Source organism: Oncorhynchus gorbuscha, linkage group LG24 (assembly GCF_021184085.1).
Source record: "Oncorhynchus gorbuscha isolate QuinsamMale2020 ecotype Even-year linkage group LG24, OgorEven_v1.0, whole genome shotgun sequence".
NCBI classification, from domain to species: Eukaryota; Metazoa; Chordata; class Actinopteri; order Salmoniformes; family Salmonidae; genus Oncorhynchus; species Oncorhynchus gorbuscha.
Window position 1 is genome coordinate 50119624 of NC_060196.1, and position 19584 is coordinate 50139207.

General features: G+C 44.4%; 1 protein-coding gene across 3 annotated transcripts in view; it reads right to left on the reverse strand.

Moving 5' to 3' along the window:
- LOC124012129 (adenylyl cyclase-associated protein 2-like) overlaps window positions 1-14686 on the reverse strand; it is a 58322-nt gene extending 43636 nt beyond the window's left edge. For 2 of the 3 annotated variants that reach the window (XM_046325581.1, XM_046325578.1), the window contains exon 1: window positions 14278-14391. The gene's annotated coding sequence lies outside the window, so the exon portion shown is untranslated. Of the gene's footprint in view, window positions 1-14277; window positions 14392-14475 lie in introns of those variants that run through there. The other variant, XM_046325580.1, reaches the window with a different exon arrangement.
- Between the last annotated feature and the right edge of the window lie 4898 nt (window positions 14687-19584).

Consider the following 19584-nt stretch of genomic DNA (forward strand, 5'->3'; position numbering starts at 1 on the left):
AGAGCCTGGGGCTGTAACCATGGCTGGTTCTGTCAAAGAGCCTAGGGCTGTAACCATGGCTGGTTCTGTCAAAGAGCCTGGGGCTGTAACCATGGCTGGTTCTGTCACAGAGCCTGGGGCTGTAACCATGTCTGATCCTGTCAAAGAGCGTTTAATATGTCCATCATTGGGCCTGTAGACAGGTCTTGTCAATCAATCAATCAAATCAACAACATTTTATTTGCCATTTGCTTCATAAACACCAGGTTTAGAACAACAGTGAAATGCTTACTTATTGGCCCTTCCCAACAATGCAGAGAGAAAAAATTGAAATAATAGAAAAGTAAAACACAAATTAATAAAATAATAATAAATACACAATGAGTAACGATAACATGGCTATATACACTACCGGTCAAATGGTTTAGAACACCTACTCATTCAAGGGTTTTTCTTTATTTTTACTATTTTCTATATTGTAGAATAATAGTGGAGACAAAACTATGAAATAACACATCTAGAATCATGTAGTAACCAAAACATTGATAAACAAGTCAAAATATGTTATATTTGAGATCCTTCAAAATAGCCACCTTGATGCCAGCTTTGCACAGTCTTGGCATTCTCTCAACCAGCTTCATGGAGGTAATCACCTGGAATGCTTTTCAATTAAACAGATGTGCCTTGTTAAAAGTACATTTGTGGAATTTATTTCCTTCTTAATGTGTTTGAGCCAATCAGTTGTGTTGTGACAAGGTAGGGGTGGTATACAGAAGATAACCCTATTTGGTAAAAGTCCAAGTCTATATTTTGTCAAGAACAGGTCAAATAATCAGAGAAACAGTCCATTACTTTAAGACATGAAGGTCAGTCAATACGCAAAATTTCAAGAACTTTGAAAGTTTCTTCAAGTGCAGTCACAAAAACCATCAAGCACTAGGATGAAATTGGCTCTCATGAGGACCGCCACAGGAATGGTAGGAGGAGGTATCTCTGCTGCAGAGGATAAGTTCATTAGAGTTATCAGCCTCAGAAATTGCAGCCCAAATAAATTTTTATTTTTATTTTTTTTATTTCACCTTTATTTAACCAGGTAGGCTAGTTGAGAACAAGTTCTCATTTGCAACTGCGACCTGGCCAAGATAAAAGCATAGCAGTGTGAACAGACAACACAGAGTTACACATGGAATAAACAATTAACAAGTCAATAACACAGTAGAAAAAAATGGGCAGTCTATATACAATGTGTGCAAAAGGCATGAGGAGGTAGGCGAATAATACAGTTTTGCAGATTAACACTGGAGTGATAAATGATCAGGTCATGTACAGGTAGAGATATTGGTGTGCAAAAGAGCAGAAAAATAAATAAATAAAAACAGTATAAAAAAAAAGTATGGGAATGAGGTAGGTGAAAATGGGTGGGCTATTTTCCTATAGACTATGTACAGCTGCAGCGATCGGTTAGCTGCTCGGATAGCTGATGTTTGAAGTTGGTGAGGGAGATAAAAGTCTCCAACTTCAGCGATTTTTGCAATTCGTTCCAGTCACAGGCAGCAGAGTACTGGAACGAAAGGCGGCCAAATGATGTGTTGGCTTTAGGGATGATCAGTGAGATACACCTGCTGGAGCGCGTGCTACGGACTGGGTGTTGCCATCGTGACCAGTGAACTGAGATAAGGCGGAGCTTTACCTAGCATGGACTTGTAGATGACCTGGAGCCAGTGGGTCTGGCGACGAATATGTAGTGAGGGCCAGCCGACTAGAGCATACAGGTCGCAGTGGTGGGTGGTATAAGGTGCTTTAGTGACAAAACGGATGGCACTGTGATAGACTGCATCCAGTTTGCTGAGTAGAGTGTTGGAAGCCATTTTGTAGATGACATCGCCGAAGTCGAGGATCGGTAGGATAGTCAGTTTAACTAGGGTAAGCTTGGCAGCGTGAGTGAAGGAGGCTTTGTTGCGGAATAGAAAGCCGACTCTTGATTTGATTTTCGATTGGAGATGTTTGATGTGGGTCTGGAAGGAGAGTTTGCAGTCTAGCCAGACACCTAGGTACTTATAGATGTCCACATATTCAAGGTCGGAACCATCCAGGGTGGTGATGCTAGTCGGGCATGCGGGTGCAGGCAGCGATCGGTTGAAAAGCATGCATTTGGTTTTACTCGCATTTAAGAGCAGTTGGAGGCCACGGAAGGAGTGCTGTATGGCATTGAAGCTCGTTTGGAGGTTAGATAGCACAGTGTCCAATGACGGGCCGAAAGTATATAGAATGGTGTCGTCTGCGTAGAGGTGGATCAGGGAATCGCCCGCAGCAAGAGCAACATCATTGATATACACAGAGAAAAGAGTCGGCCCGAGAATTGAACCCTGTGGCACCCCCATAGAGACTGCCAGAGGACCGGACAGCATGCCCTCCGATTTGACACACTGAACTCTGTCTGCAAAGTAATTGGTGAACCAGGCAAGGCAGTCATCCGAAAAACCGAGGCTGTAGAGTCTGCCGATAAGAATATGGTGATTGACAGAGTCGAAAGCCTTGGCGAGGTCGATGAAGACGGCTGCACAGTACTGTCTTTTGTCGATGGCGGTTATGATATCGTTTAGTACCTTGAGTGTGGCTGAGGTGCACCCGTGACCGGCTCGGAAACCAGATTGCACAGCGGAGAAGGTACGGTGGGATTCGAGATGGTCAGTGACCTGTTTGTTGACTTGGCTTTCGAAGACCTTAGATAGGCAGGGCAGGATGGATATAGGTCTGTAACAGTTTGGGTCCAGGGTGTCTCCCCCTTTGAAGAGGGGGATGACTGCGGCAGCTTTCAATCCTTGGGGATCTCAGACGATATGAAAGAGAGGTTGAACAGGCTGGTAATAGGGGTTGCGACAATGGCGGCAGATAGTTTCAGAAATAGCGGGTCCAGATTGTCAAGCCCAGCTGATTTGTACGGGTCCAGGTTTTGCAGCTCTTTCAGAACATCTGCTATCTGGATTTGGGTAAAGGAGAACCTGGAGAGGCTTGGGTGAGGAGCTACGGGGGGCGGAGCTGTTGGCCGAGGTTGGAGTAGCCAGGCGGAAGGCATGGCCAGCCGTTGAGAAGTGTTTATTGAAGTTTTCGATAATCATGGATTTATCGGTGGAGACCGTGTTTCCTAGCCTCAGAGCAGTGGGCAGCTGGGAGGAGGTGCTCTTGTTCTCCATGGACTTCACAGTGTCCCAGAACTTTTTGGAGTTGGAGCTACAGGATGCAAACTTCTGCCTGAAGAAGCTGGCCTTAGCTTTCCTGACTGACTGCGTGTATTGGTTCCTGACTTCCCTGAACAGTTGCATATCACGGGGGCTATTCGATGCTATTGCAGTCCACCACAGGATGTTTTTGTGCTGGTCGAGGGCAGTCAGGTCTGGAGTGAACCAAGGGCTGTATCTGTTCTTGGTTCTGCATTTTTTGAACGGAGCATGCTTATCTAAAATGGTGAGGAAGTTACTTTTAAAGAATGACCATGCATCCTCAACTGACGGGATGAGGTCAATGTCCTTCCAGGATACCCGGGCCATGTCGATTAGTTTTAGGGAGCGTTTGACAGTGATGAGGGGGTGGTCGTTTGACTGCGGCTCCGTGGCGGATACAGGCGATGAGGCAGTGATCGCTGAGATCCTGGTTGAAGACAGCAGAGGTATATTTGGAGGGCCAGTTGGTCAGGATGACGTCTATGAGGGTGCCCTTGTTTACAGAGTTAGGGTTGTACCTGGTGGGTTCCTTGATGATTTGAGTGAGATTGAGGGCATCTAGCTTAGATTGTAGGACTGCCGGGGTGTTAAGCATATCCCAGTTTAGGTCACCTAACAGAACGAACTCTGAAGCTAGATGGGGGGCGATCAATTCACAAATGGTGTCCAGGGCACAGCTGGGAGCTGAGGGGGGGTCGGTAGAAGGCGGCAACAGTGAGAGACTTGTTTCTGGAGAGAGTAATTTTCAAAATTAGTAGTTCAAACTGTTTGGGTATGGACCTGGAAAGTATGACATTACTTTGCAGGCTATCTCTGCAGTAGACTGCAACTCCTCCCCCTTTAGCAGTTCTATCTTGACGGAAGATGTTATAGTTGGGTATGGAAATCTCTGAATTTTTGGTGGCCTTCCTGAGCCAGGATTCAGACACGGCAAGGACATCAGGGTTAGCAGAGTGTGCTAAAGCAGTGAGTAAAACAAACTTAGGGAGGAGGCTTCTGATGTTGACATGCATAAAACCAAGACTTTTTCGATCACAGAAGTCAGCAAATGAGGGTACCTGGGGACATGCGGGGCCTGGGTTTACCTCCACATCACCCGCGGAACAGAGAAGGAGTAGTATGAGGGTACGGCTAAAGGCTATCAAAACTGGTCGCCTAGAGCATTGGGGGCAGAGGATAAGAGGAGCAGGTTTCTGGGCATGGTAGAATATATTCAGGGCATAATGCGCAGACAGGGGTATGGTGGGGTGCGGGTACAGCGGAGGTAAGCCCAGGCACTGGGTGATGATGAGAGAGGTTGTATCTCTGGAAATGCTGGTTGTAATGGGTGAGGTCACCGCATGTGTGGGGGGTGGGACGAGGGAGGTAACAGGGGTATGCAGAGTGGATCTAGGGGCTCCATTGTGAACTAAAACAATGATAACTAACCTGAACAACAGTATACAGAGTTCAAGTAAGAGACACATCTCAACATCAACTGTTCAGAGGAGACTGTGTGAATCAGGCCTTCATGGTCAAATTTTTAATGTAATTTTAATTTTACCTTTATTTAACCAGGCAAGTCAGTTAAGAACAAATTCTTATTTTCAATGACGGCCTGGGAACAGTGGGTTAACTGCCTGTTCAGGGGCAGAACGACAGATTTGTACCTTGTCAGCTCGGGGGTTTGAACTTGCAACCTTCAGGTTACTAGTCCAACACTCTAACCACTAGACTACCCTGCCGCCCCAATTGCTGCAAAGATACCACTAACACCACTACTAAAGGACAGCAATAAGAAGAAGAGACCAGTGGAAATGGTCCTCCTTTGGTCTGGAGTCCAAATTTGAGATTTTTGGCTCCAACCGTCGTGTCTTTGTGAGACGAGGTGTGGGTGAACGGATGACCTCTGCATGTGTATTTCCCACCACAAAGCATGGAGGAGGAGGTGTTACGGTGTGTGTGGGGGTGGCTCTGATGATACTGTCTGTGATTTATTTACAATTCAAGGCACACTTAACCAGCATGGCTACCACAGCATTCTGCAGCGATACACCATCCCATCACTTGTTTTTCAACAGGACAATGACACAACACACCTCCAGGCTGTGCAAGGGCTATTTGACCAATAAGGAGAGTGATGGAGTGCTGCATCAGACAACCTGGCCTCCACAATCCCCCAACCTCAACCCAATTGAGATGATTTAGGATGAGTCGGACCGCAGAGTGAAGGAAATGCAGCCAACAAGTGCTCATCATATGTGGAAACTCCTTCAAGACTATTGGAAAAGCATTCCAGGTGAAGCTGGTTGAGAGAATACAAAGAGTGTGCGAAGCTGTGAACAAGGCAAAAGGTGGCTATTTGAAGAATCTCAAATATAAAATATATTTTATACACTTTTTTGGTTACTACATGATTCAATGTGTTATTTCATAGTTTTGATGTCTTCACTATTATTCTACAATGTAGAAAATAGTAAAAATAATGAAATACCCTTGAATGAGTAGGTGTTCTAAAACTGTTGACCGGTAGTGTACATGGGGTATCAGTACCGAGTTGATATGCAGGGGTACGTGGAAATTGAGGTAGATATATATATATAACTAGGAATAAAGTGACTAGGCAAGAGGATGGATACTAAAAACAGTTAAAGCAGCGTATGTGATGAGTCAAAAAAGTTAGTACAAAAAGGGTCAATGCAAATAACCAAATAGCTACCTGGACTATTTAACTAACTAACTATTTAACAGTCTTATGGCTTGGGGTTAGAAGCTGTACAGGGTCCGGTTGGTTCCAGACTTGGTGTATCGGCTTGTCGTGTAGTAGCAGAGAAAACAGTCTATGACTTGGGTCGCTGGAGCTTTTTACTATTTTTAGGGCCTTCCTCTAACACCACCTGGTATAGAGGTGCTGGATGGCAGGGCGCTTGGCCCCAGTGATGTACTGGGCCTTACGCACTACCTTCTGTAGCACCTTGCGGTCGGATACCAAGCAGTTGACATACCAAGCGTTGATGCAGCCAGTCAATGGTGCAGCTGTAGAACTTTGAGGATCTGAGAGCCCATGACTAATCTTTTCAGCCACCTGCTGGGGATGAGGCATTGTCGTGCCCTCTTCACGACTGTGTTGGTGTGTTTGAACCATGATAGATCCTTAGTGATGTGGACATCGAGGAACTTAAAGCTTTCGACCTGCTCCACTACAGCCCGTCGATGTGAATGGGGCATGCTTGGCTCTCCGTTTCCTGTAGTGCACGATCAGCTCCTTTGCCTTGTTAACGTTGGTCCTGTCAATGAGCCTTGATAAATTCAGCACTGGAGCTGTAGCCAGGCCTGGTCCTGTCAATGATCCTTGATGCGTCCAGCACTGGAGCTGTAGCCAGGCCTGGTCCTGTCAATGAGCCTTATAAAGGAAATAAATTGAGAACCATTTGGGATGCAGTCAAATTCTGCTACCCATCAATCATATCACATCATGCACACCATACCATAGGTGTATCACGACCAATGGTGGAAAACGTACCCAATTGTCATACTTGGGTAAAAGTTGTAAAAAACTTCATTTCAAATTCCTTATATTAAGCAAACCAGACGACACAATTTTCTTGTTTTTTTAAATTGACAGATGTACTCTCCAACACTCAAGACATAAATTACAAACAAGCCACCCCCTAAAAACTAAATATATCTTTGTTTCAAATAAAGAAATATAAGAAAGTTATAATTACAAAAAAATAATATATATTTTTTAAAGCATTAGTGAGTCTGCCAGGTCAGAGGCAGTAGGGATGACCAGGGATTTTCTCTTGATAAGTGCTTGACTTGGACCATTTTCCTGTCCTGCTAAGCATTCAAAATGTAACAAGTACTTTTGGGTGTCAGGGAAAATGTATGGAGTAAAAAGTACATTATTTTATTTAGGAATGTAGTGAAGTAAAAGTAAAAGTTGTCCAAAATATAAAGAGTAAAGTACAGATACCCCAAAAACTACATAGTCGTACTTTAGAGAATTTTTACTTAAGTACTTTACACCACTGATCATGACATGGGTCATGGCTGATTCCTGTTGATTGAGTATGCCTGAGTTAATGAACCAATATAATAGTAGCCTGTAAACTCCACCTATCCGGTACTCCAGGCAGGCTAGAGCAACAAACTCTCAAAAGTATTTGAAAGATTTTGAATAGAATTTGCACCCATGTCTGAAGGAGGGTCAGTTCAGTTGTCAGGCCCCCAGCCACAGAGCCACACCTTCAGCTGGATGCTGCTCCATCTACTGGAATGTCACTAGCTATTAGATTATTCAGGGACAGGAACAAAGGCAGCGCAAAGGTATCTGTTAGAGGGGTCAACAAACTAAGTCACAAAGGTGACAGTACAGAGTAAATATATACTGTCTGACTTTTATTTCACAGACTTCTGAAGAAATGAGAATCCCATTCCACTCGAGGTGTTTTATTCCAAACTTGTCATTCTCCAAGACTCAAGATGTTATAAATCAGGCATCGACCCCACTACAATAGGCTACACACAAAGGAAAGTATTAAAAGATGTGTGAGCTGTTCTGTTCTGTCTATTTCAGCCTCACTGCTTTATGTAATAGATTGAATACATCAAAAGCTATTTCTAGTGCAGTTGACTCCATCCACGTCATTATTCATCAGAATGATATAATGCTCACAGATACATATGATTTGTACAGATACAGAAGAGTGTTTGGTGTCAGGTTTTAGTGGAGAGCTAGGGTAAGGGTTTACTTTATTCTAAGGATGGAGCCATCTATCTGAACATTGTGTACATTACAAAGATACGAGCCGTGTCCTAAATGGTAACCTGGTCAAAAGTAGTGCATTATACAGGTAGTAGGGAACCATTTGGGACACAGACAAAGATAAGGTAGAGGGAGATTGACAGGAGGCCAAGTGTAGAAGATGGATCTGTGACTTGATAGAAATGTTCAGCCAGCCCTGTCCAATTTACTTCTCCGCTGTATCAGTTATCTGGATGAACAGGGGAAGTAAAAACTACGGTACACATTACTTCATCTTTCATTTCCTTCTCTACTTTCATTCATTCAGGCTTCAAACACCAGTGATCAAGGAAGGTTAGAAGGAAAGAAGGATTTAAGGAAAGAAGGGTGCATTTCAAGTGTTCTCAATCTATTACGTAAAGCAGTGAGGCTGAAATAAACAGAATATAACAGCACACACAGCTTTTAATAGTTTCATTTGTGTGTAGCCTGCCGTAGTGGGGTCTATGCTAGATGTATATAGTTCACTATTTTTGACCAGAACTGCTCAAAAGTAGTGCACTATACAGGGGTCTGGGGATAGGGTGCCATTTGGGACTCATAGAAGTTCTTCCCTCTCTTGGTCGAGGAGAAACATTATCAAATTGGTCACCTGATCTGGTTGTTATCAGTGGAGATTGACCTCACTGGCCAGGCCATTCGCCTGACTGCGGTAGGAAGCTATCCCCATGCAGGGATCTGCACCAGTGATGTCACTGTCACACAGACTGGATTATTAGCCCTTCTAACACACACACAGACACACAGGAACACGAATGGAAGGATACATACACGAGCACATTAACAAAGACAATTGCAAATACACACATTTCAAATCCAAATGTTATTTATCACATGCTTCATAAACAAGAGGGGTGGACTAACAGTGAAATGCTTACTTATGGGCCCTTCCCAACAATGCAGAGAGAAAAATAATAGAACTAATAGAAAAAGAATAACACAAAGAATAACTCCACAATGAGTAACGATAACTTGGCTGTATACACACGAGGCACCAGTACTGAGTTGATGATAACTTGGCTATATACACACGAGGCACCAGTACTGAGTTGATGATAACTTGGCTGTATACACACGAGGCACCAGTACTGAGTTGATGATAACTTGGCTGTATACACGTGGCACCAGTACTGAGTTGATGATAACTTGGCTATATACACACACGAGGCACCAGTACTGAGTTGATGATAACTTGGCTGTATACACACGAGGCACCAGTACTGAGTTGATGATAACTTGGCTATATACACACGAGGCACCAGTACTGAGTTGATGATAACTTGGCTGTATACACACGAGGCACCAGTACTGAGTTGATGATAACTTGGCTGTATACACACGTGGCACCAGTACTGAGTTGATGATAACTTGGCTATATACACACGAGGCACCAGTACTGAGTTGATGATAACTTGGCTGTATACACAAGGTACCAGTACAGTGTTGATGTGCAGGGGTATGAGGTAATTCGAATCAAATCAAATCTAATTTTATTTGTCACATACACATGGTTAGCAGATGTTAATGCGAGTGTAGCGAAATGCTTGTGCTTCTAGTTCCACATGTAGATACACCACATGACCAAAAGTATGTGGACTCCTGATAGTCTCATTCCATTATCATGGGCATTAATATGGAGTTGGTCTCCCCTTTGCTGCTATAACAGCCTCCACTCTTCAGGGAAGGCTTTCCACTAGATTTTGGAACATTCCTGCGGTGATATGCTCCATTCAGCCAAAAGAGCATTAGTGAGGTCGGGCATTGATTGTGATTAGGCCTGGCTCGCAGTCATCATTTCAATTCATCCCGAAGGTGTTTGGTGGGGTTGAGGTCAGTGCTCTTTGCAGGCCAGTCAAGTTCTTCCACACCGATCTCGACAAACCATTTCTGTATGGACCTCGCTTTGTGCACTGGGACATTGTCAGGCTGAAACAGGAAAGGCCCATCCCCAAACTGTTGTCACAAAGTTAGAAGCACAGAATCGTCTAGAATGTCATTCTATGCTGTAGCGTTAAGCTTTTCCTTCACTGGAACTAAGGGGCCTAGGCCGAACCATGAAAAACAGCCCCAGACCATTATTCCTCCTCCACCAAACTTTACAGTTGGCACTATGGATTGGGGCAAGTAGCGTTCTCCTGGATTACGCCAAACACCAATTTGTCCCTCGGACTGCCAGATGGTGACGCGTGATTCATCACTCCAGAGAATGCGTTTCCACTGCTCCATAGTCTTTCCACCACTCCAGGCAACGCTTGGCATTGCGCATGGTGAACTTGGGCTTGTGTGAGTGTTGCAACCGAGGACAGATGATTTTTATGCGCTTCAGCACTTGGCGGTCCCTTGAGCTTGTGTGGCCTACTACTTCATGGCTGAGCGTTGTTGCTCCTAGATGTTTCCACTTCACAATAACAGCACTTACAGTTGACCGGGGCAGCTCTAGCAGGGCAGATATTTGACAAACTTACTGTTTGGAAAGGTGGCATCCTATGACGGTGCCACGTTAAAAGTCACTGAGCACTTCAGTAAGGCCATTCTACTGCCAATGTTTGTCTATGGAGATTGCATGGCTGTGTGCTCGATTTTATACACCTGTCAGCAACAGGTGTGGCTGAAATAGCTAAATCCACTAATTATGGGGTGTTCACACACTTTTGTTTAAATAGTGTATGTACATATAGGATAAAGTGACTGACTAGGCAACGGGATAGATAATAAATAGTAGCAGCAGTGTATGTGATGAGTCAAAAGAGTTTGTGGTCAATGCAGACACAACAGAATGACAGACACACAAACACTCACACTTCTACACTTGTCACAGGACAGTCAAGTTCAGTCCAGATGAGCAAAGAAGGAGCTGTGCTGTGTCTCCCGACATCACCTGCACTTCAACATATTAACATCCCTCACCGGTACTTAAATAAGAAGCAGAACAGGGCTTTAGACCAATGCCTCTGCCTTCCTACTAGCTAAAATCAAATCAAATCGTATTGGTCGCACACATGTTGAACAGATGCTCTTGCGGGTGTAGCAAAATGCTTGCGGTCCTAGCTCCAACAGTACAGTAATATCTAACAATACACAACGATACACACAAATTTAAAAGTAAAAGAAAGGAATTAAGAAATATTAGGACATCTGCTACAGTAGGACCTAGCATTCATCAGTTTTTTAAATTGTACCTTTATTTATCTAGCAAAGTCAGTTAAGAACAAATTCTTATTTTCAATGATGGCCTAGGAACAGTGCCTTATTCAGGCCTTATTCAGGGGCAGAATGACAGATTTGTGTGCTTGATTTTATACACCTGTATTGTCAGCTTGGAGATTTGAACTTGCAACCTTTCGGTTACTAGTCCAACGCTCTAACCACTAGGCTACGCTGCCGCCCCATCAGTGAGCTGTAGCCTGCAGCAGGACTCAAACCGGCAGTCCTGTGAGTTCACGAACTCATTGGTGGTGGATGGGAGGTGCAGCCTGGGCGTAATCTGGTAATTACACTAGAGAATTCTCCCAGCAGTGCCAAATGTCTAACATGGGCTTCACTGTATATTTATGTGGGCTGCCAGACAGTACAGGGCCCAAAAGAGTCTGTTTAAGGTTTGGTTTGAGGTCTTCAAACTGGATGTTTGAGAGATATTCAGACACCCTTGGAAGACTGTGTAATAATCTGTTGTTATAGCAGCAAAGGGGGACACATTAGTTTTTTAACAAATATATATATATATATATATATATATATATATTTGTTTAAAAAAAACAAATCTCTTATGCCAATGTACCTTCATCAAAGTGACTCCTTAAAATATACAGTTGAAGTCGGAAGTTTACATACACTTAGGTTGGAGTCATTAAAACACTCCACACATTTCTTGTTAACAAACTATAGTTTTGGCAAGTCGGTTAGGACATCTACTTTGTGCACGACACAAGTAATTTGTCCAAAAATTGTTTACAGACAGATTATTTCACTTATCATTCACTGTATCACAATTCCAGTGGTCAGAAGTTTACATACACTAAGTTGACTGTGCCTTTAAACAGCTTGGAAAATGTCAGAGAATGATGTCATGCCTTTATAAGCTTCTGATAGGCTAATTGACATTGTTTGAGTCAATTGGACGTGTATCTGTGGATGTATTTCAAGGCCTACCTTTAAACTCAGTGCTCTTTGCTTGACATCATGGGAAAATCAAAAGAAATCAGCCAAGACCTCAGAAAAAAGATTGGAGACCTCGACAAGTCTGGTTCATCCTTGGGAGCAATTTCCAAATGCCTGAAGGTACCACGTTCATCTGTACAAACAATAGTACGTAAGTATAAATACCATGGGACCACGCAGCCGTCATACCGCTCAGGACGGAGACACATTCTGTCTCCTAGAGATGAATGTACTTTGGTGAGAAAAGTGCAAACCAATCCCAGAACAACAGCAAAGGACCTTGTGAAGATGCTGGAGGAAACAGGTACAAATGTATCTATATCCACAGTAAAACGAGTCCTATATCGACATAACCTGAAAGGCCGCTCAGCAAGGAAGAAGCCACTGCTCCAAAACCGCCATAAAAATGCCAGACTGTGGTTTGCAACTGCACATGGGGACAAAGATCATACTTTTTGGAGAAATGTCCTCTGGTCTGAACTGTTTGGCCATAATGACCATTGTTATGTTTGGAGGAAAAAGGGGGAGGCTTGTAAGCCAAAAAACACCATCCCAAATGTGAAAAAAAAAAAATCCTTCAGCAACAGGAAATGTGAATTATGGATATTTGTTTAGGGGTTGACACGTTTATTGTTAGAGCAAATTAAGTTATACTTTTTTTAAACGCTTAAATACACCACAAGTTTGCACTTGCAACAACATGGTGATCAAATTAAAATCCTATTTATTCCAAAATAGCAAGATGTGCTTTGTTTTAAATAAAAACATTTGACAAGCCTTGCAACGTGCTATTGAACAGAGTACAGTCTGACACTATTTTTCCCAAGCCCTATTCATAATTAGTTTTCCCTGGAAGATATGTTGAAAACATTCAAATTGAAAATTGAGTGAAAGCAACAGCTAGAATCTGGCACAGTATGACTTGATTAGCATCTCTTCACCACTGTGAGTTGGCCAAAGAATCCATGGCGATCGAAATTGCATGGGGAATGACATGCTCTTTCACTGTTGGACTCCAGCTATACAAATAAGTTATTTGTATACAGTGATTGAGGGAGGAGAGCCAGCACAGGATTTGAACCCGCAACCCTGAGGTTAGAGATTTATAGAATTATATACTGGAGGCACTGTAAGGAATATTGTTTTCATAGCAAACAAAGCGCCTAACAATTGTCTGACCAATGGGGAGGGATTTAGACCCAACAGCTGTGAAAGCATGTGTTATTATTCTACTGAAATGAGAATGGCATTTTACTTCCAGATCCCCATGGGGTCTCATAACTCTATCCCCTGCATATCTGATCTCAGAGCTATATTGGGCCCCTGCTTCAAGTGAGTGGATATACTGTCATATATTCTAAGTCTGAAGGTTCTATGGTTGGTGCTTGATAGGCCCCAAAGGTCTCTGGGATAAGGACCATCTATTTCTTAGACATGATGATGGGCCTTCTACCTGGAGATCTGGAAACTCGTATAGTTATAGGGCTCATGAATAGAATAGTACATGTGAGAATATGAAAATAATCAGAAAGGCTTACATGTGAGATTTGAAAAATGGTCAATCAGTGAAATAATATTTCTAGACATCAATCTTTGTGAAGCTCATACTGTTTTGGACAGCATTAAACTGTGTCAACATTCATTGTGTTCCCGAAAAGGTTCATTCAAGGTTGGTGTGACACAGGTGCACTGATTCTGTGTGAGAAGTATAGTATGGTGTGTTTATGTGTCCTCACATCACATAGAAAGTAGGTATGACATTAGCATCACATAACATAGGCATACTAAAAGCGATTATGGACTCGGCGCCACACATTACACCATAATAATAATACTACTATATTGACATGTCATCTTTCCAGTTTCATCCTGCGTCATTGGCATGCTACATTGTATAGGCTACCGTTGTCATCACATACACCAATTGCAATGACATCGACATACATTTATGAAATAAAGTTAGAAATTATTATAGTCTTAACAGTAACGGTAGCCTATTTGACGCCTCACCGGTTTTCTGGAAAACACTGAAACGCCGCGAATACGCAATGATGTAACTAGCCATAAAAAACACAAACACAAGACACACAGACCGCACACAAAGAATATGAAAAGGGCGATTGTTCAGACCTTTGTGGTTATCGGTGTCTTCTTTTCTCCTGCCAACACAGCGAATAGAATAACCGCACGCGTTTCAATGAGGCTGAGCCAGCTACAAACGGACCGCCCTGGCCCCCACCTCCCTGCACCACCTCCCTCCCGTTCCCATCTCGTCAAAAACATTACAGTCGGTTGAAAACAAACTAACCAACAAAGTGACATATTTACCTTCGACTAGTCCCTATCAAATCCTGGCGTAGTGTTTTCTTTCGCTTTTGTAATATCCCGGCAAGATTTGTCCCTGGGTATTCCGCTGTACCCAGCCTCCCTGTCAGTCAACCGCGCAGCTAACTCTTGAGTTTCCGGGACTTCCAAATTAAGTAACATTGGTGAACCTGAGAAAACAGTGGATTAAGTGGACCACTGGCAAAGTACCAGTTGGTGACACCAATCTTTCCCTGCCCCACTGCCGGGTCTTGAGAAGCAGTAATGGGAGCCCCAGACACCTAAATATGGAATGTCTAATTGAAGTCTAATGTTGTGTAGGCAGGCTAACAATGGACTTGCCCATGACTCAAGGGAGAAAGCACTATAGCCTAGTTTCTCCATCGTGCTGGGTGGACAATCAAATTCTAAAAGCTTGTTGTCATCATCACCACCACCACTACCCTCATCATCATCACCACAACCGACGCCATCATCATTATCACCACAACTATCACCACCCCCACTACCATCGTCATCATCACCACAACCACCACCACTACTATAATCATCATCAGCACCACCGCTACTATCATCATCACCACATCCACCACCGACACCACCACCACTACCATCATCATCACCACCACAACCCCCACCGACACCCTCACCCTCATCATCACCACAACCACCACCAACATCATCAACACCACAACAACCACCACCGACACCATCATCATCATCACCACAACTACCACCGACACCATCATCATCACCACCACCACTACTATCATAATCATCATCATCATCATCATCATCACCACAACCACCACCGACACCATAATCATCATCATCATCACCACAACCACCACCGACACCATCATCATCACCACAACCACCACCGACACCATCATCATCATCACCACAACTACCACCGACACCATCACCATCACCACAGCCACCACCGACACCATCATCATCATCATCATCACCACAACTACCACCGACACCATCATCATCACCACAGCCACCACACCATCATCATCATCATCATCATCACCACAACTACCACCGACACCATCATCATCACCACAGCCACCACCGACACCATCATCATCCCCACAGCCACCACCGACACCATCATCATCACCACAACCACCAGTACTATCATCATTACCACCACCATCATCATCGCCTCCAAAATCATAAGGCTGGGGATCATTCTGCACTGATATAATCAATGGTTATAGCTAGTTTGGTATTTGTTATTTTATTAGGATCCCCATTAGCTGTAGCAAAAGCTTCCTGGGGTCAACACAAAACATGAAACAATCACATAGAACAGAACATTAATAAACAACAACAGCTCAAGGACAGACCTACATACATTTTTTTTAAAGGCACACGTAGCCTACATATCAATTCATACACACAAACCATCTAGGTCAAATATGGGAGAGGCGTTGTGCCACGAGGTGTTGCTTTATCTGTTTTTTTAAACCAGGTTTGCTGTTTATTTGAGTAATATGAGATGGAACGGAGTTCCATGCAATAATGGCTCTATATAATACTGTACTCTTTCTTGAATTTGTTCTGGATTTGGGAACTGTGAAAAGACCTTGGTGGTATGTTTGGTGGGGTAATTGTGTGTGTCAGAGCTGTGTGTACTTCTCCCCATTGAATCTATATGTTTTGACCATGGCAGTTTACAATCTAAAGTAATGCCAAGTAATTTAGTCTCCTCAACTTGCTCAACAGCCACACCATTAGTTCACATCAAATAAAAGTGAGGGCAAGTTTCAACAGGGCTATTCACCGTGACCCTGATCATGTTAGCGGCTCCTACTCCCTGACTGTCATATACCAATTCACAACCTGCCTCTGAATTCCATCATGGCGGACGTCAGATGCCATGGAAGCCGTAGTGATGTCATGCGAAACCTATCTCTGCTGTGTCATGGCAGCTGCCTGGGCCTGGCTGGCTGGCCAGCGTCTAGTTACACTGCAGGCTGAAATAGACCAGTTGTGTTCCAAATGGCAGCCTGTTCCCTATGCAGTGCACTACTTTGGTCAGGGCCCAATGGGACACAGCCCATGCTGCCTCCATGCCAGGTTAGGGGAGGAGAGGGTAGGGAGGCTTGGCAGCCAGCATCCAGGTCTCTTGGCATCTTTTATTGATTAGAAAGCCTCTGAATTATTCATTTGCTTTCCCAGAGGACTCCATTCTCTAACTCTCTGCTTTCAGACAGGTTTGTATGAGTGTGAGGTCAATGCTTGTCCCATGTCATCGACGGCCCGGCTAAAATGGTGGAGAGGCTTTGGGTGACAGTGTTAGACAATGAAGAGCAGCAACACACCAGGCAGCGGACACCCGGCGGACATTTTGTGTGTAATCCCAGAAGGCTCCTGACTACCTACTGGCTGCTCTGTGGTCACTCGCACATATGCACGCACGCACGCACGCACGCACAACCACCCACACAGTGAAATGTACTCAGCTATCTAAACCTTCTAAACTAAGAACATTGATTTTAAACACCAGTCCTCCAAAAAGGTTTTACAACCATATTAACAGCTTTGGTTATGTTTTATGTTTATGTTTATGTTTATGTTTATGTTTGCACAAAAAAACAGCAAGTCTGTTTATAGGTGTTTAATAGACATCAACAGCTTTGGCAGCTTCATACCTAATTTGCGCTGCAGACTATCAATGGTCTCAGGCCTCCATACTAAGACCCACAAAAAGACACCCAACCTGAAGACAACATCAATTCAACATCAACTTAACATCAATTTGACATCAACTTAACATCATTTCAACATCCATCTTAAAAAAAACAGTATTCTTTTTAAATATATAACCTTTTATTTCAATTTAGAGTAAATAGTGTTGAAATTCTGAAATACCGTTTTACTACCAACAGGACCTTTGCATTTAAATATAGTAAATAACACTGTACATGCCTTAATCCAGTGACAATAAAAAGCTTCCTTAAAATGTGTTTTTTTGTCATTTATTGTTCATATTTTCCCTTGTAAGAAATAGTTCAAGTATAAAAATTCCCAACAGTGTAAAATAGACCATCTGATGTATATTAAAAGCAATAGAAGCACAACTATCCGAACCATGACAATAACTATACATTCTAATGTATAAAGCAGCAATTAGCTCATTTTTGTCAGGATTTTGTTTGTCTTTTCCAACCGTTCTAAACACAAAAGAGACAGAGTAACAGTCTGCACGCAAATAGGCCTGCATTTAAATAAAGTTTCATAGAAAAGGCATTCAGCTAACCAATATTTATTCTAAGATTTCAAAAGGCAAAAAGTATAATTGTACAGTGCACATACAGCATTGTATCTTATATAAATCCTACATTAACATTTTTGGTTGAGTATGTTAATAATAATTATAATACAACTAAATCTACTCAATAACTTATATACCTTGAGATGAATACATAATAAAATGAATACAGTACCACCACTAATTCTCTGTCCTTAGAGCGCATAGAACATAGTCCAATCTCAAAATAAATATCTTAAATAGTAGATCTCCTTTCTTACTCTCTTAAATAGCAATACAAATGTAAGGCACACTAAGAACCCATAGATTCATATGTCAAGCGCCTGCAGGGGGTTGGTGAGGCTGTGAGGAGTGGGTCAGGGGGTTGGTGAGGCTGTGAGGAGTGGGTCAGGGGGTTGGTGAGGCTGTGAGGAGTTGGTACAGGGGATTGGTGAGGCTGTGAGGAGTGGGTCAGGGGGTTGGTGAGGCTGTGAGGAGTGGGTCAGGGGGTTGGTGAGGCTGTGAGGAGTTGGTACAGGGTCAGGGTCAGGGGGTTGGTGAGGCTGTGAGGAGTGGGTACAGGGTCAGGGTCAGGGGGTTGGTGAGGCTGTGAGGAGTGGGTACAGGGTCAGGGGGTTGGTGAGGCTGTGAGGAGTTGGTACAGGGTCAGGGGATTGGTGAGGCTGTGAGGAGTGGGTACAGGGTCAGGGGGTTGGTGAGGCTGTGAGGAGTGGGTACAGGGTCAGGGGATTGGTGAGGCTGTGAGGAGTTGGTACAGGGTCAGGGGGTTGGTGAGGCTGTGAGGAGTGGGTACAGGGTCAGGGTCAGAGGATTGGTGAGGCTGTGAGGAGTGGGTACATGGTCAGGGGGTTGGTGTGTAGGCTGTGAGGAGTTGGTACAGGGTCAGGGGTTGGTGAGGCTGTGAGGAGTGGGTACAGGGTCAGGGGTTGGTGAGGCTGTGAGGAGTGGGTACAGGGTCAGGGGATTGGTGAGGCTGTGAGGAGTGGGTACAGGGTCAGGGGGTTGGTGAGGCTGTGAGGAGTTGGTACAGGGTCAGGGGATTGGTGAGGCTGTGAGGAGTGGGTACAGGGTCAGGGGATTGGTGAGGCTGTGAGGAGTTGGTACAGGGTCAGGGGGTTGGTGAGGCTGTGAGGAGTGGGTACAGGGTCAGGGTCAGAGGATTGGTGAGGCTGTGAGGAGTGGGTACAGGGTCAGGGGGTTGGTGAGGCTGTGAGGAGTTGGTACAGGGTCAGGGTCAGAGGATTGGTGAGGCTGTGAGGAGTGGGTACAGGGTCAGGGGGTTGGTGAGGCTGTGAGGAGTTGGTACAGGGTCAGGGGGTTGGTGAGGCTGTGAGGAGTGGGTACAGGGTCAGGGGTTGGTGAGGCTGTGAGGAGTGGGTACAGGGTCAGGGGGTTGGTGAGGCTGTGAGGAGTGGGTACAGGGTCAGGGGGTGGTGAGGCTGTGAGTAGTGGGTACAGGGTCAGGGGGGGTGAGGCTGTGAGGAGTGGGTACAGGGTCAGGGGGGGTGGTGAGGCTGTGAGGAGTGGGTACAGGGTCAGGGGTTGGTGAGGCTGTGAGGAGTGGGTACAGGGTCAGGGGGGTGGTGAGGCTGTGAGGAGTGGGTACAGGGTCAGGGGGGTGGTGAGGCTGTGAGGAGTGGGTACAGGGTCAGGGGGGGTGGTGAGGCTGTGAGGAGTGGGTACAGGGTCAGGGGTTGGTGAGGCTGTGAGGAGTGGGTACAGGGTCAGGGGGGGTGGTGAGGCTGTGAGGAGTGGGTACAGGGTCAGGGGGTTGGTGAGTCTGTGAGGAGTTGGTACAGGGTCAGGGGTTGGTGAGGCTGTGAGGA